The following is a 26053-nucleotide window of genomic DNA, read 5'->3' as shown; positions in this document are numbered from 1 at the left end:
TCTTGGTTGTGTGATTAGGATCATTGTCCTGTTGGAAGGTGAACCTTCGCCCCAGTCTGAGGTCCTGAGCGCTCTGGAGCAGATTTTCATCAAGGATCTTTCTGTACTTTGCTCCGTTCATCGTCCTGACTACTCTTCCAGTCCCTGCTGTTGAAAAACATTTCCACAGCATGATGCTGCCGCCACCATGCTTCTCTGTAGGGATGATGCCAGGTTTCCGCCAGACGTGATGCTTGGCATTCAGGCCAAAAAGTTAAATCCTGGTTTCATCAGACCAGAGAATCTTGTTTCTCATGGTCTGAGAGTCTTACGGTGCCTTTTGGCAAACTGCAAGCGGGCTGTCATGTTCCTTTTGCAGAGGAGATTCTTCCGTTTGCCCACTCTACCTTAAAGACCTGATTGGTGGAGTAGTGCCGAGATAGTTGTCCTTCTGGAAGGTTCTCCCATCTCCACAGAGGAACTCTAGAGCTCTTTTAGATTGACCATCGGGTTCTTGGTCACCTCCCTGACCAAGGCCCTTCTCCCCCGATTGCTCAGTTTGGCCGGGCGGCCAGCTCTAGGAAGAGTCTTGGTGGTAACAAACTTCTTCCATTTAAGAATTTTTGGGGCCACTGTGTTCTTGGGGACCTTCAATGTTGCAGAAATGTTTTGGTGCCCCTCCCCAGGTCTGTGCCTCGATACAATCCTTTCTTGGCTCTATGAACAGTTCCTTCGACCTAATGGCTTGGTGTTTGCTCTGACATGCACTGTCAACTGTGGGACCTTATAAAGACAGGTGTGTGCCTTTCCAAATCATGTCCAATCAATTGAATTTACCACAGTTGGACTCCAATCAAATTGTAGAAACATCTCAAGGATGATTGATGGAAATTTTGAGTCTCATAGTAAAGGATCTGAATACTTATGTAAATAAGGTATTACTGTTTTTTATTTGGAATAAACTTGCAACAATTTTGAAAAACTTGCTGAGATTTGTTATTTTTTAAATCCATTTTAGAATATGCAACAAAATGTGGAAAAAGTCAAGGGGTCTGAATACTTTCCGAAGGCACTGTATGTCCAGCTCAGACACCTTTGTTATCATATCACATTGTTCTTTTTAGAGACCCACACACACACACACACACACACACACGCACACACACACACACACACACATAATCAAATCCCACTGTTTATTCTAAAGGGAAGATGTCGACCTTCTCTTCGTTTCCGGCATCAGAGTTAAAACCTTTTGCAGCAGAGCAATGTTGGCGTTGAGAATATTTACTGCAGTATTTCAAGGCTAATTGCTCTGCAGAGAAGATGAGAAATCCCATTGCACACGGTTTCATGCATATAGATTTATATTAATCACATCAAGTACCTCTATAATCACATCAACTAGATATTTCCGGTCCATGCATCAAGAAAAACAATAAATGGTGCAAAATGGAAATGGAGAGACAGTTTGTCATGCTGTGTAGAATAACATATTTCTGTTTTATTGTATTGTATATATTTTATTTTAGATGCAAAATGTAGGCATGTTTTTTTCTAAATTGGAATCAAGAATTGAAGACCGATCAAAATAAAGTAAAATAAATGTTATGAGAAGAAATACAGTATGATGTGTCAATGAAGACTCATATTTTAACCTTTTACATCTGGTGCAAAGAGCCTAATGCTTTGGTGATTACTTGGGATAAGAAACACAATCGGGATGTATCTATATACAGCAAATCATTTACATATCATGATATGTTAATGCTCCTGTGCAGTGATATGAATGTTTGAGAGCGTGCCTTATACACAAAGTGTACACATTCCTGATACTGAGTTGCATCCCTCACTTTTGCCCTCAGAACAGCCTCAATTCGTCGGGGCATGGGCTCTACAAGGTGTCGAAAGCGTTCCACAGGGATGGTGGCCCATGTTGACTCCAATGTTTCCCACAGTTGTGTCAAGTTGGCTGGATGTCCTTTGGGTGGTGGACCATTCTTGATACACACGGGAAACTGTTGAGCGTGAAAAACCCAGCAGAGCTGCAGTTCTTGACGCAAACCGGTGCCCCTGGCACCTACTACCATACCCTGTAACTCTTTTGTCTTGCCCATTCACCCTCTGAATGGCACACATACACCCTCTGAATGGCACCCATACACAATCCATGTCTCAATTGTCTCAATGCTTAAAAATCCTTCATTAACCTGTTTCCTCCCCTTCATCTACACTGATTGAAGTGCATTTATCAAGTGACATCAATAAAGGATCGTAGCTTTCACCTGGATTCACCTGGTCAGTCTATGTCATAGAAAGTGCATCTCAATGTTTTGTACACTCAGTGTCTACTTAGCGTAGTTGCTCTATAACCACAGGTCCCATTTTGAACCGTGTGTTCTCAAGGTAACTAGTTTGTGTAGTCATGAACTACTTTCTCTTACTCATGGCCAGTTGTAACAGACTGCAGTGTCAGTAGCCTGACTGCGGTATTGACTTTTCCTCTGTAAAATACACCATCCTCATGGCAGGCAGCCTTGAAGACGATAAAACCCCACTCCAATCACCGCCCTCTTCTCTCTTGTCTCTAAAATGCATAAAGTGAGAACAAAGATGGTTGTATGTCCTAGCTGGATCAATTTTGCATGTAATGTGTATTGACTGTTTCTTCATTTATTATTTGCTTGACCTGTGTGTGTCATGCTTTTATGTCCTAAATGCAACACAAGCAGAAAATACAAGTTGTTCGACTAGAAATGATAACACAGATGGTTGCATTATAATCAAATTGAATTAAGATGATAACACTCCACCATTCCACCCACAACCCTCTTTTCCTCTCTCATCTCCACTTTTCTCTTCTCTTCCCTTCTCCATCTTCGACTACCTGTATTTCTCTCTCTTCTCTTCTCGTCTCCTCTCAGTTCCCCCTTATCTTCTCTCTCTTTTCATTTCCTTTCATTTCCAATCCTAATTAGCTATATTAATCAGGATGAAGAACATCCTAACCTCGTCTCCCAGATAGGGAGATCCATCAGGATCAGTGCCCTAAAATCCCTCTCACGTCTTCCCATCCCACATAGAGCATCAGGGACACTGAAATCTCATTCCCCTTGCTGTCCTCATTCATTAAGTGCAGAGGATAAGAGGCACGGTTTTTCCAGCGACAGGCAGGCAGGTATTCCGATGGAATTCCGTGACTTTATTATCACTGCTTGGCTAAAGCCATGAAGGGAATTACAGTGGAGAGGATTGACCTGGAGTCTATGGATTGTGTTTAGGGAATTTACGGTAGGGATTGGGAATGAATCTACATTATGGATGCTACACAACGCATTACATAACGTGTCTTAATAGGGCATTGGGCCACCACTAGTCTCACGTTGCCATACCTACAAAATCAAATTGTTGTCACGCCACCCTTGGAGGTAATTCTGTATTGCAAAACAGTTTATTGATCCGTTGGCTCCAAGCGGTAACGTTTTGATTGGGTGCTACATTTCAAGAACCCTCCCCAACATGCCCGTTGGTGCTATGTGTTTGTTCGTCACTGTTTTCAGACTGGGAAGGACACATTTTGCAGTTGTTTCGTATGCTAGTTTGCAACTTTGCAGAAAAAATGGAAGAGAACATGGAGGAAAAAAACGAATTCTGTTTTGCAGAAGTGTCCTCTGTACACAAAATTAACATAAATCAAGATATTTTGATGGGGTTTTAATGTGCGATTTCCCGGCCATTCTCACACACTTGCACCTACAACACAAATCTAGTGAGCACCATTGGAGCTCCGCTCAAGCAAGGCATTTCATTGGTTTGATGTGTTGCAAGGAATCACATATTTACACCTGGTTGCCACCCCTATATAGCTATTTTCTTGCCATGAACTTCTCCAGGCTTCCTAGGCCACCACGAGCCTCCAGAACAGCTTCAATGCGCCTTGGTATAGATTCTGCAAGTGTCTGGGACTCTGAAAGAGGGGTGCGCCACATAATTCTTCAACTAAATTCCATTTGGTGTTTTGTTGATGGTGGTGGAAAACACTGTCTCAGGCGCCACTCCAGAATCTCCCATAAGTGTTCAGTTGGGTTGAGATCTGGTAACTGACACACACACACACAGACACCCTTTAAACCCTCTTTCAAAGTCACTGAGATCTCTTCTTCTTCTTCAGCCATGGTAGACAAAATAAGGACCCTAAGCATGCTTGCCTAATTAACTCAGGAATCACACCTGTGTGGATGCATCTGCTGTTTCCTTTATTTTGGCAGTGTCGTGGAAATTTCCTCTATTTACCAAATCATGGGAGCAAACCACACACACAAGTCAGAGTTAGTTATAAAAGTCCATCTTTAATTATATGAGCTCTATCACAATCCTGTGACTCTCAGATAAATTCAGGGTCTCCCCCTGAATTCTCTGAGAGCCCCCTTACAATGCAACTGAGTTCCTTTAATAGCAAAGACATACATAGTCAGACAGCATAGACATAATTCATCCTTCAGCTTTGTCTCCTTTCCCAAACCCCAGAACCATAAACCAAATCCTCCATATCAACAGGCATATATCAAATTGTCATTTAGATACAACCAACTCAAAATACAACCTCCTGGACAAACTCACGGAGAGGAGAATGAGGCTATAGGTTAAGATAGAAACAACATTAGAGGGAGCATAGAATGATTCCAGATACTGCCACCCTCCTTTCTCCACTGGGAAAAAGGTAGGGAGTGAAAGATATGTTTACACATGATGACACTTTGACCTCTCCCCTCTCAGCGGCCCATGCAACTTAGTTTTGACATAGAACAGATAACTGCAACCTCGCCACAGTATTATACAAAAATACCATTCTGATGAGAAGTAACTTACACATTTGATGAATATTAAACATCTTACAAATGTTACCAACAAATTCTGATCCTTCCACGACAGCAGTTACCTGTAAATATATAGAGGTTTATTTTTTCATTGGTTCATTTCATCTTGTAGGCTACACATTCACAGCTAAAAGTTGGATTGCAGTGTAGGCCTACACTCATGGTGGAGACTGGTGCTTCTGGCAACCCACTGGATGAATTGATAATGATTGATATCAGATGATGGTGACGCAGTGGGGTGGCTAGTATGTGGACTTGATCTGCACAATTTGCTCTCTGCTCTCTTCGTTGGCTTTCACTTGCTCTCTCTCTCCCCCCCTCTGTCTTGCTCTCTCAATCCATCTTTCCTTATATCTGATTCTCCCGCCGACCCTTTATCAACATATATATTTTTGATAACGCTTTAGTCTTAAAAAAGCAACATAGAATGTGATGTGAAATGCTTAAACACGTTGAGTGGGAATCTTCTTACGAGCTCCTTCGACAAAAACCTTCAATACCTATAAATACGTTAAACCTTGTACACTGACTGTGCCAAACATTAGGAGCACCTTCCTAATATTCAGTTGCAGCCCATTTTGCCCTCAGAACAGCCTCAATTCGTCGGGGCATGGACTCTACAAGGTGTCAAAAGCGTTCCACGGGGACTCCAATGCTTCCCACAGTTGTGTCAAGTTGGCTGGATGTCCTATGGGTGGTGGACCATTCTTGATACACACAGGAAACTGTTGAGTGTGAAAAACCCAGCAACGTTGCAGTTCTTGACAAAAAACAGTGCACCTGGCACCTACTACCAAACCCTGTTCAAAGGCATTTAAATATTTTGTCTTGCCCATTCACCCTCTGAATGTCAAACATACACAATCCATGTCTCAATTGTCTCAATGCTTAAAAATCCTTATTTTACCTGTCACCTCCCCTTCATCTAAACTGATTGAAGTGGATGTCACAAACAGAGCAGGTGTTCTTAATATTTTGTGTACGCAGTGTATATATTGGTGTGCAAAATAAATATGTCAAATGGGAAAATAGTGTTCCCATCCACATGGAACAGTTAACACTGCTAGATTCGCTCCAGCATTCAGAATGCTCTTCTGCTCAATTTGCAGCTCATTGCTGTGCTAATGGGCTTTGTGATCAGGCACTTGCCATCCAACCAGCCACACACTCACTCACACTCAGTTCTCTTGCTGTTCTCTTGCTGTTCTCTGATGTGTGAATTACTCGTATAATCACAGCTAGCGAAAACACACCTCATCCCCCCCACCTCCTCCTCCTATTTTATCTCTTTTTCATCCTCTCCTGAAAGCAAGTTACAGTTGAAATTGGACGTTTACATAGACCTTAGCCAAATACATTTAAACTCAGTTTTTCACAATTCCTGACATTTTATCAGAGTAAAAATCCCCTGTCTTAGGTCAGTTAGGATCATCACTTTATTTTAAGAATGTGAAATGTCCGAATAATGGTAGAGAGAATTTTTTATTTCAGCTTTTATTTATTTCATCACATTCCCAGTGGGTCAGAAGTTTACATACACTCAATTAATATTTGTTAGCATTTCCTTTAAATTGTTTAACTTGGGTCAAACTTTTCCGGAAGCTTCCCACAATAAGTTGGGTGATTTTTGGCCCATTCCTCCTGACAAAGATGGTGTAACTGAGTCAGGTTTGTAGGCCTCCTTGCTCGCACACGCCTTTTCAGTTCTGCACTCTCATTTTCTATAGGATAGAGGTCAGGGCTTTGTGATGGCCACAACTTTTGCCACAACTTTGGAAGTATGCTTGGGGTCATTGTCCATTTGGAAGACCCATTTGTGACCAAGCTTTAACTTCCTGACTGATGTCTTGAGATGTTGCTTCAATATATCCACATTATTTTCCTATCTCATGAAGCCATCTATTTTGTGAAGTGCAACAAATCACCCCCACAACATGATGCTGCCACCCCCGTGCTTCACGGTTGGGATGGTGTTCTTCAGCTGCAAATCTCCCCCTTTTCCCTCCAAACATAACGATGGTCGTTATGGCCAAACAGTTCTATTTTTGTTTCATCAGACCAGAGGACATTTCTCCAAGAAGTACAATATTTTTCCCCATGTGCAGTTGCAAACCATTGTCTGGCTTTTTTATGGCGGTTTTGTAGCAGTGGCTCTTTCCTTGCTGAGCGGCCTTTCAGGTTATGTCAATATAGGACTCATTTCACTCTGGATATACAGTGGGGGAAAATGATTTTTATTGAATTTATTTGCAAATTATGGTGGAAAATAAGTATTTGGTCAATAACAAAAGTTTATCTCAGTACTTTGTTATATACCCTTTGTTGGCAATGACAGAGGTCAAACGTTTTCTGTAAGTCTTCACAAGGTTTTCACACACTGTTGCTGGTATTTTGGCCCATTCCTCCTTGCAGATCTCCTCTAGAGCAGTGATGATTTGGGGCTGTTGCTGGGCAACACGGACTTTCAACTCCCTCCAAAGATTTTCTATGGGGTTGAGATCTGGAGACTGGCTAGGCCACTCCAGGACCTTGAAATGCTTCTTACGAAGCCACTCCTTCGTTGCCCGGGCGGTGTGTTTGGGATCATTGTCATGCTGAAGGACCCAGCCACGTTTCATCTTCAATGCCCTTGCTGATGGAAGGAGGTTTTCAAATCTCATGATACATGGCCCCATTCATTATTTCCTTTACACGGATCAGTCATCCTGGTCCCTTTGCAGAAAAACAGCCCCAAAGCATAATGTTTCCACCCCCATGCTTCACAGTAGGTATGGTGTTCTTTGGATGCAACTCAGCATTCTTTGTCCTCCAAACACGACGAGTTGAGTTTTTACCAAAAAGTTATATTTTGGTTTCATCTGACCATATGACATTCTCCCAATCTTCTTCTGGATCATCCAAATTCTCTCTAGCAAACTTCAGACGGGCCTGGACATGTACTGGCTTAAGCAGGGGGACACGTCTGGCACTGCAGGATTTGAGTCCCTGGCGGCGTAGTGTGTTACTGATGGTAGGCTTTGTTACTTTGGTCCCAGCTCTCTGCAGGTCATTCACTAGGTCCCCCCATGTGTTTCTGGATTCTTTGGTCTTGGCCATAGTGGAGTTTGGAGTGTGACTGTTTGAGGTTGTGGACAGGTGTCTTTTATACTGATAACAAGTTCAAACAGGTGCCATTAATACAGGTAACGAGTGGAGGACAGAGGAGCCTCTTAAAGAATAAGTTACAGGTCTGTGAGAGCCAGATATCTTGATTGTTTGTAGGTGACCAAATACTTATTTTCCACCATAATTTGCAAAAAAATTCATAAAAAATCCTACAATGTGATTTTCTGGATTTTTTTTCTAATTTTGTCTGTCATAGTTGAAGTGTACCTATGATGAAAATTACAGGCCTCTCTCATCTTTTTAAGTGGGAGAACTTGCACAATTGGTGGCTGACTAAATACTTTTTTGCCCCACTGTAGATACTTTTGTACCTGTTTCCTCCAGCATCATCACAAGGTCCTTTGCTGCTGTTCTGGGATTGATTTGCACTTTTCGCACCAAAGGACGTTCATCTTTAGGAGACAGAACGCGTCTCCTTCCTGAGCGGTATGACGGCTGCGTGGTCCCATGGTGTTTATACTTGCATACTATTGTTTGTACAGATGAAAGTGGTACCTTCAGGCATTTGGAAATTGCTCCCAAGGATGAACCAGACTTGTTTAGGTCTACAATTTTGTTTCTGAGGTCTTGGTTGATTTCTTTTGATTTTCCCATAATGTCAAGCAAAGAGTCAGTGAGTTTAAAGGTAGGCCTTGAAATACATCCACAGGTACACCTCCAATTGACTCAAATGATGTCAATTAGCCTATCAGAAGCTTCTAAAGCCATGACATCATTTTCTGGAATTTTCCAAGCTGTTTAAAGGCACAGCCAACTTAGTATATGTAAACTTCTGACCCACTGGAATTGTGATACAGTGAATTATAGGTGAAATAATCTGTCTGTAAACAATTGTTGGAAAAATGACTTGTGTGATGCACCAAGTAGATGTCCTAACCGACTTTCCAAAACTATAGTTTGTTAACAAGAAATTTGTGGAGTGGTTGAATAATGAGTTTTAATGACTCAAACCTATGTGTTTGTAAACTTCCGATTTCAACTGTGCATCTATTCCTGCCGTTTACTGCACACTGTCTCTCGTTCTGAGTGTGGGAGCTCATGATCCACCTTTTCCCTCCATCAGGTGTATTTGATGATAGTGCACTTACAATCCCAGCCAATGCCTTGGAGATTGTATTCAAGCAATGGGAGAGTGTACTTTTAACGAGCAAGATTTTAAAATGTAATGGGAAATTCTGTGAAACCTGTCTTTTTGTCCTTTCAACCTCTAGCAAAGCTCTTTTCTCCTCTAGTTTTAGCACGACTTCAGGTTCATGAAATCCGAGTAATGATTCATTCTTCCTCCCCTTTCACCATAATGAATCAATTATCAACACAACGACAGAGATTACGCAATTTGATGCTAAGCAGAATTCTATTTTTTGACAAATAAGAGGAATGAAAGAGTGAGTCTGGTAGGCTTTCAGATAGAGGAGCCGGAAGGCCTTTTGAGCATCCCTGATTTTGAATCATTTTATTTTGTGTGAGAAATATTCAGCGAACAAAGTATGAGAGAATACAGATAGCATCAGAGTGACTGAGCTGCCTGGCACAAAGGACTCACCAGAAAATAAAAGGAAGTTCAATCATCTCTTCCCTTTTCAATCTAGTACCTTTGTATCTAGGGCAATAAACTCCGTCTAATTTCTTCTCTTCTGTTGGGAGAGGGATGAGAGAGTTCTCCAGAATAATGAGAAGACGAGGGGGGATTTCTGTTTCTCTATCATGGCTCGCAAAACGGGGACATGTAGAAATAGGATTTATTGTATTCTCCAGATAACTGAAATGGAACTGTTTATGCAAACATTGAACCAGACACATTTTAAACATGTACATGTTATTACTCCCAAAAGACTATTACAACCCCTGACAAGCCTGGGGCAGTGTTGCATTGTTTTTCTTCTATTGGTCGTTGTGAAATCTTTGCGTTAGCAAACCTAAGTGGCTGGTGTTGAGTTTGCTCATAAGTCTCATACTTTCCTGTGTAAAGGTTATTTTCACAGCCTGTTGGTTTTCTTTAGAGAATGTCCTCTCTCCTTCAATTCACTGTTCAGTCAGACTGTGGGCGTTGTCTTCAACTGACGCCTGCACTTGTTTGTTTGTGGCACCTTTTTACAATTCTCAAATTTACTTGGCACATCAAGGAAGTGACCCTGTCGAAATGAGATCCTTCAGAAGACCAATCTCACGCAGTATTGTGGTGGAGCTGTGTGCAGTGGCTTTTTTTTTGGTATCATTAAGCTTAAAACGGAGACCGCGGAAGGCACCTGTTTCGTTTCAGTGCTCGATTTAGGCCAAACATGAAAGGTTGGAGGTGATGCATGGACAAACTTAGATTGCATCAATATGAATTTAAAAAATAATGAAAAAAACGATGGGTAACTTAGGACAGGGAGTTTTTGGGGAGGAATAGAGAGCAGCATCTTATACAAGAGTCGGTAGCGTGAAACAGAGTGTTTCTTTGCGAGGATGCTGGAGACGAGTCCCTAGTGCTTTGGGTGTTTTTTATTTTGGCTCAAACTTTCCTATTTATAATTTCTGTCTTGTTCTATCTGGTCCATGCTGCTCTCAAAGTTTCTCCCATTCTTCTCTGCAGATCCTCTCAACCTCTGCCAGGTTGGATGGGGAGCGTCGCTGCACAGCTATTTTCAGGTCTCTCCAGAGAAGTTCGATCAGGTTCAAGTCCAGGCTCTACCTGGGCCACTCAAGGACACTGTCTTGGCTGTGTGCTTACAATCGTTGTTCTGTTGGAAGGGGAACCTTCGCCCCAGTATGAGGTCCTGAGCGGTCTGGAGCATATTTTCATCAAGGATCTCTCTGTACTTTTCTCAGCTTATCTTTCCCTTGATCCTGACTAGTCTCCCAGTCCTTGCCGTTGAAAAACATCCCCAAAGCATGATCTTGCAACCACTATGCTTCACCATAGGCATGGTGCCAGGTTTCTTCCAGACGTGATGCTTGGCATTCAGGCCAAAGAGTTCAATCTTGGTTTCATAAGACCAGAGAATCTTGTTTCTCATGGTATGAGAGTCTTTAGGTGCCTTTTGCCTAACTCCAAGCGGGCTGTTATGTGTCTTTTACTGAGGAGTTGCTTCCATCTGGCCACTCTACCATAAAGGTCTGATTGGTGGAGTGCTGCAGAGATCTTTGTCCTTCTGGAAGGTTTTCCCCATCTCCACAGAGGAACTCTGGAGCTCTGTCAGATTGACCATCGGGTTCTTGGTCACCTCACTGACCAAAGCCCTTCTCCCCCGATTGCTCAGTTTAGCCAGCGGGCCAGCTCTAAGAAAGAGTCTTGGTGCTTCCAAACTTCTTCCATTTAAGAATGATGGGGGCCACTGTTTTCATGGAGACCTTCATTGCTTCCCCAGATCTGTGCCTCGACACAGTCCTGTCTCGGAGCTCTACGGACAATTACTTCGACCTCATGACTTGTTTTTTGCTCTGATAAACTGACCTTATATAGACATGTCTGTGCCTTTCCAAATCATGTCCAATCAATTGAATTTACCACAGGTGGACTCCAATTAAGTTGTAGAAACAGGATTTTTTTTTAAAATCACCTTTATTTAACCAGGTAGGCCAGTTGAGAACAAGTTCTCATTTACAACTGCGACCTGGCCAAGATTAAGCAAAGCAGTGCGACAAAAACAACAACACATAGTTACACAGAAACAAACATACAGTCAATAACACAAAATAAAATAAAAATAGAAAGATCTATGTACAGTCTGTGTAAATGTAGAAGAGCAGGGAGGTAGGCAATAAATAGGCCCTAGAGGTGAAACTAATTACAATTTAGGATTAGTACTGGAGTGATAGATGTGCAGATGATGATGTTCAAGTAGAGATACTGGGGTGCAAAAGAGAAAGAGGGTAAGTAATAATATGGGGATGAGGTAGTTGGGTGTGCTATTTACAGATTGGCTGTGTACAGGTACTGTGACCGGTAAGCTGCTCTGACAGCTGATGCTTAAAGCTAGAGAGGGAGATATAAGACTCCAGCTTCAGAGATTTTTGCAATTCGTTCCAGTCACTGGCAGCAGAGAACTGGAAGGAAAGGCGGCCAAACTAAGTGTTGACTTTGGAGATGACCAGTGCAATATACCTGCTGGAGTGCACGAGTGGGTGTTGCTATGGTGACCAGTGAGCTGAGATAAGGCGGGGCTTTACCTAGCAAAGACTTATAGATGACCTGGAGCCAGTGGATTTGGCAACCGATATGTAGTGAGGGCCAGCCAACGAGAGCATACAGGTCGCAGTGGTGGGTAGTATATGGGGCTTTGGTGATAAAACGGATGGCACTGTGATAGACTGTATCCAGTTTGTTAGAGTGTTGGGGGCTATTTTGTAAAGGACATCGCCGAAGTCAAAGATCGGTAGGATAGTCAGTTATACAAGGGTATGTTTGGCAGCATGAGTGAAGGATGCTTTGTTGCGAAATAGTAAGCTGATTCTAGATTTCATTTTGGATTGGAGATGCTTAATGTGAGTCTGGAAGGAGAGTTTACAGTCTAACCAGACAACTAGGTATTTGTAGTTGTTGTTGTTTAGGTATTTGTAATTGTCAGGGGTCAGGATGCACCTGAGCTGAATTTTGAGTCTTGTAGCAAAGGACCTGAATACTTATGGGAGTTATTGTATGTAGATTGATGTGGTAAAAAATCTATTGAATCCATTTTAGAATAAGTATGTAACGTAACAAAATGTGGAAAAATCTAAGGGTCTGAATACTTTCTGAATGCATTGTAATATCTAAAAGAAGTAAAATCAGATCATATCATGGACATGACATTCACCTAGAAGGTTGTACTGTAGGTCATTTTCTTTACCTATCTTTAGAAGATATCATATAAAATAACTTTTCAAATCCCCTCATAAAAGATAATGGTATTGAAATATGTTCCTTCCGTTTTCTCACTAGAATGACTCAAATGCATCCAAGTTATGATCTGATTTCCCTTTGATTTTAGAATCCACAGACTCACCACAGACAATACGTCCTTGTCCACCCTTAGAAGTGGTCAGCCGAATCTGACACAGTGGCCAGAAATATCCAGTCAAACTGAATAGGACCACAATCTGACACAGTGGCCAGAAATATCCAGTCAAACTGAATAGGACCACAATCTGACACAGTGGCCAGGAATATCCAGTCAAACTGAATAGGACCACAATCTGACACAGTGGCCAGAAATATCCAGTCAAACTGAATAGGACCACAATCTGACACAGTGGCCAGAAATATCCAGTCAAACTGAATAGGACCACAATCTGACACAGTGGCCAGAAATATCCTGTCAAACTGAATAGGACCACAATCTGACACAGTGGCCAGAAATATCCAGTCAAACTGAATAGGACCACAATCTGACACAGTGGCCAGAAATATCCAGTCAAACTGAATAGGACCACAATCTGACACAGTGGCCAGAAATATCCAGTCAAACTGAATAGGACCACAATCTGACACAGTGGCCAGGAATATCCAGTCAAACTGAATAGGACCACAATCTGACACAGTGGCCAGGAATATCCAGTCAAACTGAATAGGACCACAATCTGACACAGTGGCCAGAAATATCCAGTCAAACTGAATAGGACCACAATCTGACACAGTGGCCAGAAATATCCAGTCAAACTGAATAGGACCACAATCTGACACAGTGGCCAGAAATATCTAGTCAAACTGAATAGGACCACAATCTGACACAGTGGCCAGAAATATCCTGTCAAACTGAATAGGACCACAATCTGACACAGTGCACAGACACATAACACAAAAAAAGGGAATGGCCTACACTAAACATTTGTCAGCAGTTTAAGTCAAGGCAGGATTCCCTACAATTCTAACATGACAGCAAGCAGTGGCCAGTACATAAGTTTGAACACGAGAATTGTAGTGAAAAAGAAACTCTAACTAAATAGATACCATTGAATAGAACAGTTGTAGTACTATTTTGCAGTCTGCACTTGTAGCACTAGCCTTTTACAGCCTAGGAAGACACTGTGTGTGTGTGTGTGTGTGTGTGTGTGTGTGTGTGTGTGTGTGTGTGTGTGTGTGTGTGTGTGTGTGTGTGTGTGTGTGTGTGTGTGTGTGTGTGTGTGTGTGTGTGTGTGTGTGTGTGTGGACGTGTTTAACTATACTTGTGGGGACCAGAAGTCCCCACAAGAATAGTAAACCAACAAATATTTGAGCAACTGGGGACACAAATGCTGTACTCAGATAACAGGTTCCATTTCGAGCCCCCTGACTTCACATACCTGCACATCACCCAGAGGTGAAGAGGAAATATTGGTGCAGGTCATTATAGGACCATGTTCACAGACTTCTGCAGGTGCTTAATTACATAACTAATTTCTGCCACAGTGGACAGTCAGACAGTCAGCTCTCTCCTATCTCGAATGTAGTGTCAGTGTCAGGCAGGTCGGCGTCCACAAGGGCTAGTGGGTGACCAGCTTTGTGCAATAACCCTCTAGTAGATGCAGATTGTTGCCCTCAAGTAACAGAACCCCCCCCCACATGTAATACATTTTCCCCCTACACATGACAATATGTGATGGCATGTCTGTAAACAATCGAATGAGGTGCAGAAGTTGTTATGATGAATCATTTGGGGGAGGGACCTTCTTTCAGGAAGCAGAGCGCACACGAACGCATGGTGTGAGCGAAGGGTAAGATACTGTGCATTTCATTCTTTTGCATGTTTAAACAATAAAACATATGAAATGTACTTGTGTAGGAACCTCTAAAGAAGCGTATTTGATAGGTTTTGAAAATATTTAATTTGTATATATATCTTTGTTGCCTCAGGGCAACATTGTGCTGTTAGGCTACTTTTCAGGGCAATATCATACTCATGAAAGGAATGTAATTTGATGTAAAAAGATGGCCTTGGTCAATGTTTTTGCCAACATATCCTCTGACATTCACAGGCAATGAACACAGGGACATTCTATGGGCGAAAGGAGCCTAATCGAGCAGTTAGGAACATTCTCCCTGATAGTGAGCTTGAGGATTTTTTTATTTAACCTTTATTTAACTAGGCAAGTCAGTTAAGAAAAAAGTCTTATTTACAATGACAGCCTACCCCAGCCAAACCCAGATGATGCTGGGCCAATTGTGGACCACCTTATGGGACTCCAAATTACAACTGAATGTGATACAGCCTGGATTTGAACCAGGGACTGTAGTGATGCATTTTGTACTGAGATGTAGTGCTTTAGACCGCTGTGCCACTCGGGAGCCCTGAGGACAGTGACAACAAGGAAGAATGAACCCCAGAATCAGGTTTTAGAGGCAGTGAAATACTAGTTTATGGACAGCTTGTATGTTCTTATCTAAAGAGTGCTTGTTTCTACTATATTTCACTTAAAGGGAAATTGTATTAATTTTCAACTTCATATTCATTATCTCCAGCACCACCCCAACATCAACAGATGTGAAAATGAGGAAGATAAGTGTTTCTAACCTTATTGCACAGCGCTGCCCTGAGACAACAACATTTCTTCTGGTTGTAGGGGGAAAAATGATTTATACATTATCAGAAAGCCTAAATTGTCCCAAGAAATAGGATGGAATATTTTTTTTGTATGACAAGACAAAATGTGTGCAGTAGAAGTAATGAACAACAAGGTCAGAGGAAACCATCAGAGCTGGCCTGGCACAACGCTAGCAGGGGGCAAGACAGGGCTAAGAATATACTTTGGTTCTCAGCCACATTATTGCACTGTTATTATTAACAATGGGCCAACCTGTGTTATTATTAGTAATGGACCAATCTGTAAGGACACAGACTTGCCTTTAGACAAGATTTCATTGTGATTAAAACAGAGTTTAATGAAGTTATTATGGTCTATTCATTTCATGTCTCCTCCTCCATTCCTCTCTCATTCCTTTATTCCTCTGTTTATTCTAGATAATTACCCGTGTGCAGCTGTTTTCTGAGTCACTGGTTTACAAGACACTTATTTATGACGTACAGTAAAGCAGAGCTGTGAGACTGTGGGTGTGTCCCAAACGGCGGCCTATTCCCGATATGGTGCACCACTTTCGACCAAAACACTATGGGCCCTGGCCAAAGGTAGTACACTAGGGAATATGGTGCCATTTAGAATTCAGCCACTGCATGTGCTAGGAGGAATAGTAAGGATGTGTGATGGATAGTGGAGAGAGGAGAGGGATATTGTACAATCCCATAGCACACTCCGATCAACAGATAAAATGGCGGATAAAGAGGATATTATCCTTTCCAAAAGTAGATTTTCCAAATTCCCTTCTCTCAGAGCCTTTTGTCGTGAGCCTTGGTAGTCATGTCACGTTCTGACCTTTATTTCCTTTGTTTTGTCTTTATTTAGTATGGTCAGGGTGTGAGTTGGGGTGGGCAGTCTATGTTTGTGTTTCTATGTTTTTTCTATTTCTGTGTTTGGCCTGATATGGTTCTCAATCAGAGGCAGCTGTTTATCGTTGTCCCTGATTGAGAACCATATTTAGGTAGCCTGGGTTTCACTGTTGGTTTGTGAGTGTTTGTCGCCACACAGTACTGGTTCGGTTTGGTCATTTCACGTATTTCTTGATTGTTTTTGTATTTCATAGTGTTCAGTGCTTTTCTTATTCAAATCATCATGAACACTTACCACGCCGCATCTTGGTCCGATCCTTACTCCTCTTCAGACGAAGAGGAGGAAATCTGCCGTTACAAGTCAATGCTGTGTGAACACTGAAACAGCCTGTGTCTTATGCTGGACCTAGAAGGGACAAACATATGATCATAAATATTGCCAAGATTTGGGTTTATATTATTTCAATCCCAAACTATGAATTTAAATTCAGTTAATAATTGGTGTTTTGTAAATTCTCTTGACATTGAGATTGTTGAAATTGACTTATCTTTTCACCATGATGTCCGTATGGTCTCGTGGCTTGGTACCTCCTGAAGGGTTTCCTTGGCGCTATTGATCCCCAATCCTTCTCTGCCCCCTGTGGACAACCCAGCAATGATGGAGGCCATCCCTCCATTGATCTGTCAACCAGGGCTCAGACATTGTGGTTAGCATAAACCCTATTGAGGCATTTGGGACTATTAATGCAACAGGCTCTCACAGTCTCACTGCAGAATTAGACCTTTATTCACGTTTATCCAAATGTCAAATTTCGAAGTCGTTCCAGACGTCAAATTTTGAAGTGATTTTGACACCCTGTGTTGACTCAACTCAGTATCGCTTCGTTTCTCCAAACGTAAAAGTTTTGGATTTGGTTTAAAACATTAAGTTTGAGGCACTCATTCCAAATGGTTAAGGAACAGGTGTCAAACTCATTGCACAAAGGGCTGAGTGTCTGCGGATTTTCACTCCTCCCTTGTCATTGATTGATGAATTAAGGTCACTAATTAGCAAAGAACTCCCCATGCATGGTTGTCTCAGGCTTAATTCAAAGGAAAAAACAAAAACCTGCAGACACTAGGCCCTCCATGGAATGAGTTTGACACCCCAGGGTTAAGGTAAGGGATTGAACATGCAATCTTCTGGTCCAGAGTCATGGAAAAAATAAAAAACTAGTGTCAACCACTGGGATCAAACACGCAACTTTCTGAACCAAGGTCATAATTATTAATTTTTTTAAATCAATGTGTCCGGCTGTAACGGCTGTCGTCGGGAGAAAGAGAGGACCAAGGTGCAGCGTGGTAAGTATTCATTGTAATTTAATAAAGAAGGAATACTTAAACAAAAACAATACACCACAAACGAACAGTCCTGAACGGTGCAACAAAACACAGAACAGAAAATAACTACCCACAACCCATAGTGGGAAAACATGCTGCCTAGTATGATTCTCAATCAGGGACAATAATTGACAGCTGCCTCTGATTTAGAACCATACTAGGCCGAACTCAAAAACCAACATAGACTGCACACCCAACTCATGCCTTGACCATACTAAAACAAAGATATAATAACAGAACTAAGGTCAGAACGTGACACCGGCACTGGGATGAAATACGAAACCTTTTAATCCAGTGTCATGGGATTATGCTCATCTGCCATTTTCTTTCACAACGCCCTAGAAAATCCCAAGCCTATCGTAATAGTCCTCACTGTTGCCCCTATTAGCCAGTTTTGGAGGCATTTCCCCGCGTCCTTAGGACCCATTTCCAAGTCACGCGTCCCATTTCCAAGTCACTCGTGAGCGTTCTGCCCGATAAATGATATGGGTGTGACAGATAATGGGAAAGCAGGAGACTGGAAAGAGCAGCATATTGATTAGTGGGAGAAGGAGAATTATTAAGAGAGGGAAGAGGTAAGTCTATCAGGGGAAATTCACACTAATGCCCATATAACCTTCATTGTAAACTGCAGACCCTTTAATCTACCAAGAGAGTTCTTATCCGTAATTATCACAGCTGTCTACATCCCTCCACAAGCCAACACCACTCTGGCACTCATCGAACTGTATGGGGCCATAAACAAACAAGAAACTACTCGCCCAGAGGCAGCATTTCTGGTCTGGGTGAGCAGAGACTTTAACGCTGGGAGACTAAAAACTGCCCTACCTCACTTCTACCAACACGTCTACTGCACCACTAGGGGCGCTAAAATTATTATTATTATTATATATTTTTTGACAATTTTTATTCTACCAGAAGAAACACATACAAGGCCCTCCCTAGTCCTCCCTTCTGCAAATTTGACCATGACATCATTCTCCTGCTTCCTGTTTACAAACAAAAGCTCAAACAGGAAGTTCTAGTGATGCATTCAATACGGAAGTGGTCAGATGAAGCAGATGCGAGGTCACAAAATTGTTTGGCTAGTACAGACTGGGATATGTTCCAGAATTCATCTGTAGCACTGAGGAGTTTAACACAACAGTCAGATGCTTCATCAATAAGTGCATTGACAACATCGTCCCCACAGTGAATATAAGAACGTATCCAAACCAAAAACCATGGATTACGGGCAATATCCTCACTGGGCTAAAGGCTAGAGCTACTGCTTACAAGGAACTGGACCTGGACATGGACGACCTCTGACGAGACTTCAGACATGCAGAAGACCAATATCGGAGGAAGGTGGAATCCTATTACACTGGCTCCAATGCTCGTCGTATGTGGCAGGGTTTGCAGACGATAATGGATTACAAAGGGAAACCCAGCCATGAGTTGCCCAGTGATGCAGAATTCCCAAAAGAGCGATGCAGAACTCACAAACAAGCTCAATGCCTTTTATGCTCGCTTTGATGAATATGACACTGTGCCTTGTGTGAAAGCCCCTGTTATTCCGGATGACTACGTCATCTCGCCCTCCGTGGCCGATGTGAGCAACAGGTTAACATTCAGACGGAATACCAGGGCGCGTTCTCAAAGCATGCGGACACCAGCTGGCAGGTGTCTTCACTGACATTTTCAATCTTTCCTTGTCCCAGTCTGAAATCCCAAAGTGTATCAAACTGACCACCATAGTCCCTGTTCCCAAGAGCTCCAAGGTAACCTACCTAAATTACCTTCGCCCTGTAGCACTCACATCTGTAATTATGAAGTGCCTTGAAAGACTATCATCCCAAACACCCTAAACCCACTCCAATTCGCATACCGTCCCAACAGATTCACAGATGATTCAATCTCAATTGTACTTCACACTGCCCTCTCCCACCTGGACAAGAGGGGAAATAACTGTGTGAGAATGCTGTTCTTAGACTACATCATCAAGCTCGGGTCCCTGGTACTGAAACCCTCCCTCTGCAACTGGATCCTGGACTTCGGGATGGGCCGGACCCAGGTGGTGAGTGTAGGCAACAACACATCCGCAATGCTGATCCTCAACACGGGGGCCCATCATGCGTGTGTTCTTAGTCCCCTGCTCTACTCCCTGTTCACCCACGCATGCTTGGCCACTCACGACATCAACACCATCAAGTTTGCAAGTTTGTCATCAAGACACGACAGTGGTAGGCCTGATCACTGACAGCCTACAAGGACTTAGCAGTGTGGTGCCAGGACAACAACTTCTCCCTCAATATCAGTAAGACCAAGGAGCTGATCGTGGACCATAGGAGAAAGAGGGGAGAGCACATCCCCATCCACATCGACCAACAGGCTCCGAGGCAGCTTTTACCCACGTCATAAGACTCCTAAATAGCCAGAATGCTAAATAGTCAATTAATGGTACACAAACTATCTGCGCTGACTCAATCTTGCACTGACCCTACGTACACTCACTAGACTATATATACACACCATATACACACCCACTCACACAAACTACATTGACACTCCCACACAAAACCCCCGTACATTTACATACAATACATACGCACACACGCACACATAATACACACAGACATACCGGCACAACACATACATACACATTACACACACATGCACACTCACACACACACACACTTTTTACACTCATAATTCGCTGCTGCTACTCTGTTCTTTATTTTACTCTTATTATCTTATCTATTTTTATGCCTAGTGACTTTACCCTGCCTTCATGTACATATCTACCTCAAGTACCTCGTACCTCTGCAGATTGATCTAGTGCTAGTACTGCCTGTATATAGCTCCATTCTTGTGTGTTACATTTTATTTCTCGTGTTACTATATTATTGTATTTTTCTAACTCTGCGTCGTCGGCTCGTAAGTCTACACCAGTTGTATTCGGCACATGTGACAAATAAAAATGTATTTGATTAGATTCAAACCGATAGCATTTAGATTACAATTCTACACAGGAACATGTATTAAGAATGTATTGCACATTGAACACGTTTCAGCATAATGCCGTCTTGTGAAAACATAAACCATTCCAGCTTCTCTTCCCGAAATGTTTCCATTTTGTGAAGAAGCGAATAGCTATCCCATTCGTCACACACGACTGATCTTGTGTGTTCGCCCCTGATAGGCTAATTCATCCTCTAGCATGTCTGATTGCCCCCCCCCCCCCCCTGCTTTAGAGAGGCACGCCACCTCTGCAGTGGATTGATTATCGATCCACTCAGTCTCACTGTGATAACCTTTACAGGACAATCTTTAGAGAGGCTAATTTCCATATGGGAGCCCCTAATCCATTCACACCAGTCAGGATCGCTACCTGGTGAGTTATAGCCCATGGGGCACTTAGTGAATTACGTGAAGAAGCTAGCACCTGTAGGTTGCCATAGAGGCTGTAAAGACCAACGAACAGTAGTCATGCACACATCGACTCCGCTCCAATTTCTACACTAGCATACTACTTAGAATGCATGTTCCATACATTGCTTCTTTCTTAGTCATATGCTGGTATGGAAATGGGATTGTAGCCATCATTTACACCCAAGTCAGGTGACCCCTTATCATCTCATCAGCTTGACTATAGACCACTTTTGAGGTAGGAATTTAAAATGCCTTCTATTTGGTACATTTCATCCAGAGGGGAAACATGTAGGGAGGCCAGGATTTGGCATTTACTGAACAGTTCAGCTCTCACTGCTTACCTCAACTAGGTGATTCTCATCCAAGGAGATTCGAGAGAACCAGCTATGGCTGTGTATGGTCATACAATTTCCTCCTGTCTCCTAAGTAAAAGTACATTTTGAAATGTCTAGGCATATTGTAATAAATCATTGGTATATGGATTAGACCTTCTTGTTTATCCTGTCCACAATTAAACTGAAAAAGACGATGGCTTTAACGTGGATTTATTTGGGCATAGCGGGACTCCATACCACGGAACTCTGTCTAGACATGTGCCTCTAGACATGAACCGGACAAGAGACCTCTCTCTGCTCCTCTATAGTCACTTGTGCATGCATGTGTGCATAAATACATCTGTGTCTGTGCGGCTTGCATGTGCCCATGCCCTTATCATTGTGTGTATTTGTGCACGTGTATGCACTTTCCGGGGTATGCACTTGTGTCGTGCCTAAGCCATCATTTCTCCTTGAATACACACTGCAGTAGCTATCTGAGCGTATGCACCCAGCCAGCAATCTGTATTAATGACCCTAATGCAGACCTAATTACATTGCCAGTGTTTAAATGTCAAGTACCATGCAAATACAAATGGTGTACTTGTGCTTGTTGCTTCAAGTACAATGTAATGTGCAAAGGAGCAGGGTTTGAACAGCCACAAGTAGTCATCAGGACATGAGTGTTGAAATAGTCATTTGATTTGTATCACTGTCAAACCTCTCCACAGTACATACGGTTCAGATATACACTATGTGTACAAAACATTCAGAACACCTGCTCTCTCCATGACAGAGACTGACCAGGTGAATCCAGGTGAACACTATGGTCCCTTATTTAGGTCACTTGTTAAATCCACTTCAGTCAGTGTAGATGAAGGGGAGGAGACAGGTTAAAGAAGGATTTTTAAATCTTGAGACAATTGAGACATGGATTGTGTGTGTGCCATTCAGAGGATGAATGGGCAAGACAAAATATTTAAGTGCCTTTAAACAGGTTTGGTAGTAGGTGCCAGTCGCACTGGTTTGTGTCTAGAACTGCAACGCTACTGGGTTTGCCACACCCAACAGTTTCCTGTGTGTATCAAGAATCGTCCACCACCCAAAGGACATTCAGCCAACTTGACACAACTGTGAAAAGCATTAGAGTCAACATGGGCCAGCATCCCTGTGGAATGCTTTCAACACCATGTAGAGTCCATGCCCCTGACGAATTGAAGCTGTTGTAAGGGCATATTTTCAGAAATGTATCATATCTGTAGTCACTACCTGATACTTCTGTATCTGTATTTCTAAAACAATGCATAATTTCAGTAGTTATCCTTACATGATACGGTAGGTAATATTCATCCTTGTATGTCTGATAATTGAAAATTGACTAAATCCGACTCATGATCAATGGCCAGCGACCAAAATAATTTTACCTGTTCAGGTGCTGAAAGTTATCGTGCTTCTTTACACGAAGGTGAAATATCTGAGCATACATTTGCACCATATTCAGTAGTAGGCTACAAAGCATGGGAAGGCAAACATCATCATATTTAATCCAAGTTGCTATTTCCAAAGCACATTTTTGCTATTTCTTTAAAAAAAAATGCAACATAGCAAATCCAGAGCTCCAATCACAACAGGTTTTCTGTAAAGATACAAATCTTTGTTAAAAATGTATTATTATTATTTTTTACCCCTTTTTCTCCCCAATTTCGTGGTATCTAATTGCTAGTTACAGTCTTGTCTCATCGCTGCAACTCCCGTACGGAGGCGAAGGACGAGAACCGTGGGTCCTCTGAAACACAACCCAACCAAGCCGCACTGCTTCTTGACGCAATGCCCGCTTAACCCGGAAGCCAGCCGGTGGAATCACTGTACACCTGGCATGCGCCCGGCCTGCCACAGGAGTCACTAGAACTCGATGGGACATGGACATCCCTGCAGACCAAACCCTCCCCTAACCCGGACAACGCTGGGCCAATTGTGCGCCGACCCATTGGTTTCCCGGTCGCAGCCGGCTGTGACAGAGCCTGGACTCGAAACAGGATCTCTAGTGGCACAGCTAGCAGCTGCGATTCGGGAAGATCCCAAATTGTATTTATTTAACAGAAAATAAAAGTTGCACACCCTCAATACCCCTGCCTGCCCTGTTTGTTATGGATAATGGATGCAATGGGTGCAGATTGGGTCACCAGCGGCAGTCCCTCGCAGTCCAGCCCCTACACGTTATGCAGGTGTAGAAGCATTCATCAAAATTGTGTTGATATTGGAAGAAAATATTATAATTTCACATAACCATAGCACAAGGTAGCTACTCTACCTGCTTCATACATGACGAGAAAGCTTGTTCCAGTAAGTTAAGTTAACCTAAACTCACTCACCTTGGTCCGTACAATTTACCTTATTTTAGGGCCCCAAAAATGTAATACTTCCAGATCAACTGTAATGTCAATACCATTGTAAAGCACACTTTCTCCCCTTTCCAACAAAATAAATGACATGACCTAAACGCTGCCCGTTTCTGCATGATTCAAGAAGGAAATGAGCCCCGTCGGGTCTTTATAAAAATGGCGGGCGGGGAAGCCAAACTAATGCATGATAGTGAGAAGGAGAGATGTTGTGTGGGAAAATTGCTATTTTTCACTCGATCTGTCCAACTTATCACCTTATTGCCTCTAAAATGTAAATAAAACACTATAAAGAGTTTATATAATGTGTCATTACAGACCTATTTGAAGGTTTGTGTCGAATTTGAGTCGGGTTTTTAGGGCGGTGCTAAACTGATCTTCAGAAGTACATTTTTTTTTTTGCGTCATGATCGCATGCAGTGACGATGCAAAATATGACTAGGTATCCCCCCTTACCCCCGTCACTGTCCATTTCTTGTTTTTAAAGGATGAGAGAAGTGCTACACCTGGTGGAGAGAGATTGTAAGACAGAAATAGTAGCTTAAATGTGTACTGTACGTTACGGCATGACACGTCATGATGTAACGGAGGGTCAGTTTTTTCAACTTTTCTATAGACTATAGAGCCATTACCATGTTGATCAACGCTTGAATAGAAACCTAGTTCACAACCCAGATTTTGAAGTCAACACAGTCCCATTAGTTTTCTTTGCAGCCTCGTTTGAATGTTGCGGTTGCTCACATTTGTATGGAATGGGGTGAATTTACGTTAGCTAGCTAGCCAAGCTGCTAGTTAGCTAGCTAGATAAATTAGTTAGCTAGCTAGTTTGTTAACCAGTAATACAAAATATGACTAAATGTTTTAAAACGTTAGCTGTCACCATGTGTATTGATAGGAGGTATAAAAAATAAACAATGACGTTATTTGTTAGCTAACTAGGCTACCAATTACCTTTTACCCCCCCTGTCATGCCTAGCTAGCTAGCTAGCCCTATTGGCTGCTTGCCGAATTAGCTAACTTTCTTGATTCTAGTTCAATAAAACATCTCATATGAGCTACTCGTTTTAGTGTTAACTTCTTTGAGGTCTTTTCTAAACAGCTTCTCACTTCTATGTTTCTCTAGTTGTCAGTTCGACAATGTTTACACACTCATTTAAGGCACCCAAATTTAAAAATGACAGTTTGAAGTCCACAGCAGAAAATATGTGATTCTTGTTGCTAGGCTACTAGTTACAGTGCTTTTAGCTTGCTCCTTCTTTATGCAGAGGGAATACAGACATTATAGCTAGTGTCTGCAATAATTATATGGATTTAATATTTGTTAAATTATTGAGCCTGTCCTCAAAACTCAAATAAGCATCAGAAATGGTTCTTATTTAGCATATCAAAAAGCATATCAATATCCTGATATGGACCTCAGTCAAGAGCATAATGCATTGCATGTGCTGAGAAAATAACCTATGTAGGCCTACTTTCAGTATTTGTCATCATACAGAGAAAATCAGATGTCCACATAGGCCTATCTCAGGATATCTAATGTGTCAATATCATGTATGATATCTGGAGGGAATCCCAAAATGATTTGTGCATGAAAGAAAACACCTGAATCAACACTATAAATTAAAAATCAGCACTAGGTAACACTGGCCAATTTCCTGTGTAAGATGGCGTATAACTCTGGTCTTGTTGACAACACAGAGTACTAAAAGAACACAGTGACTACACGTACAGTCTGACTTCAGCACGCGGCACTGTGACAGTTGCTCATCCCGTCTCCTGATCAGATAGATGATAGCCTCTATCTCTGTTCTGTAGATGATCACAACACTGTGTGTGTGTGTGTGTGTGTGTGTGTGTGTGTGTGTGTGTGTGTGTGTGTGTGTGTGTGTGTGTGTGTGTGTGTGTGTGTGTGTGTGTGTGTGTGTGTGTATGCTGCCACGTACTGTCTGTCAGAGTTTCTCTGTATCTTGCCGCTGCAGATGGTATCGCTTGAGCCCTCAGCTGATCAACACACTGGCTTTTTGTTGGCTAACGGGCTGGTCTCTTGCTTTGCTGGCTATCTGACTGGCTGGTTGGCTTTCTGCCTGGCTGGTTGGATAACTGACTGGTTTGCTGGCTATCTGAAGGACTGGTTTGCTTGCTGCATATTTGACTGACTGGTATGCATGCCATCTTTTATCTCCAGTTGGCAAGGACGGGAAAGTTTT

General features: G+C 42.3%; 1 protein-coding gene across 2 annotated transcripts in view; it reads left to right on the top strand.

Moving 5' to 3' along the window:
- Window positions 1-26053, top strand: part of fgf14 (fibroblast growth factor 14) — a 330991-nt gene that overhangs the window by 270662 nt on the left and 34276 nt on the right. The gene's annotated exons all lie outside the window — the stretch shown is intronic.

Source organism: Oncorhynchus kisutch, linkage group LG26, assembly GCF_002021735.2.
Source record: "Oncorhynchus kisutch isolate 150728-3 linkage group LG26, Okis_V2, whole genome shotgun sequence".
NCBI lineage: Eukaryota > Metazoa > Chordata > Actinopteri > Salmoniformes > Salmonidae > Oncorhynchus > Oncorhynchus kisutch.
The sequence above is the reverse complement of the archived record's forward strand: the minus strand, read 5'-3'. Positions and strand labels throughout refer to the sequence as shown.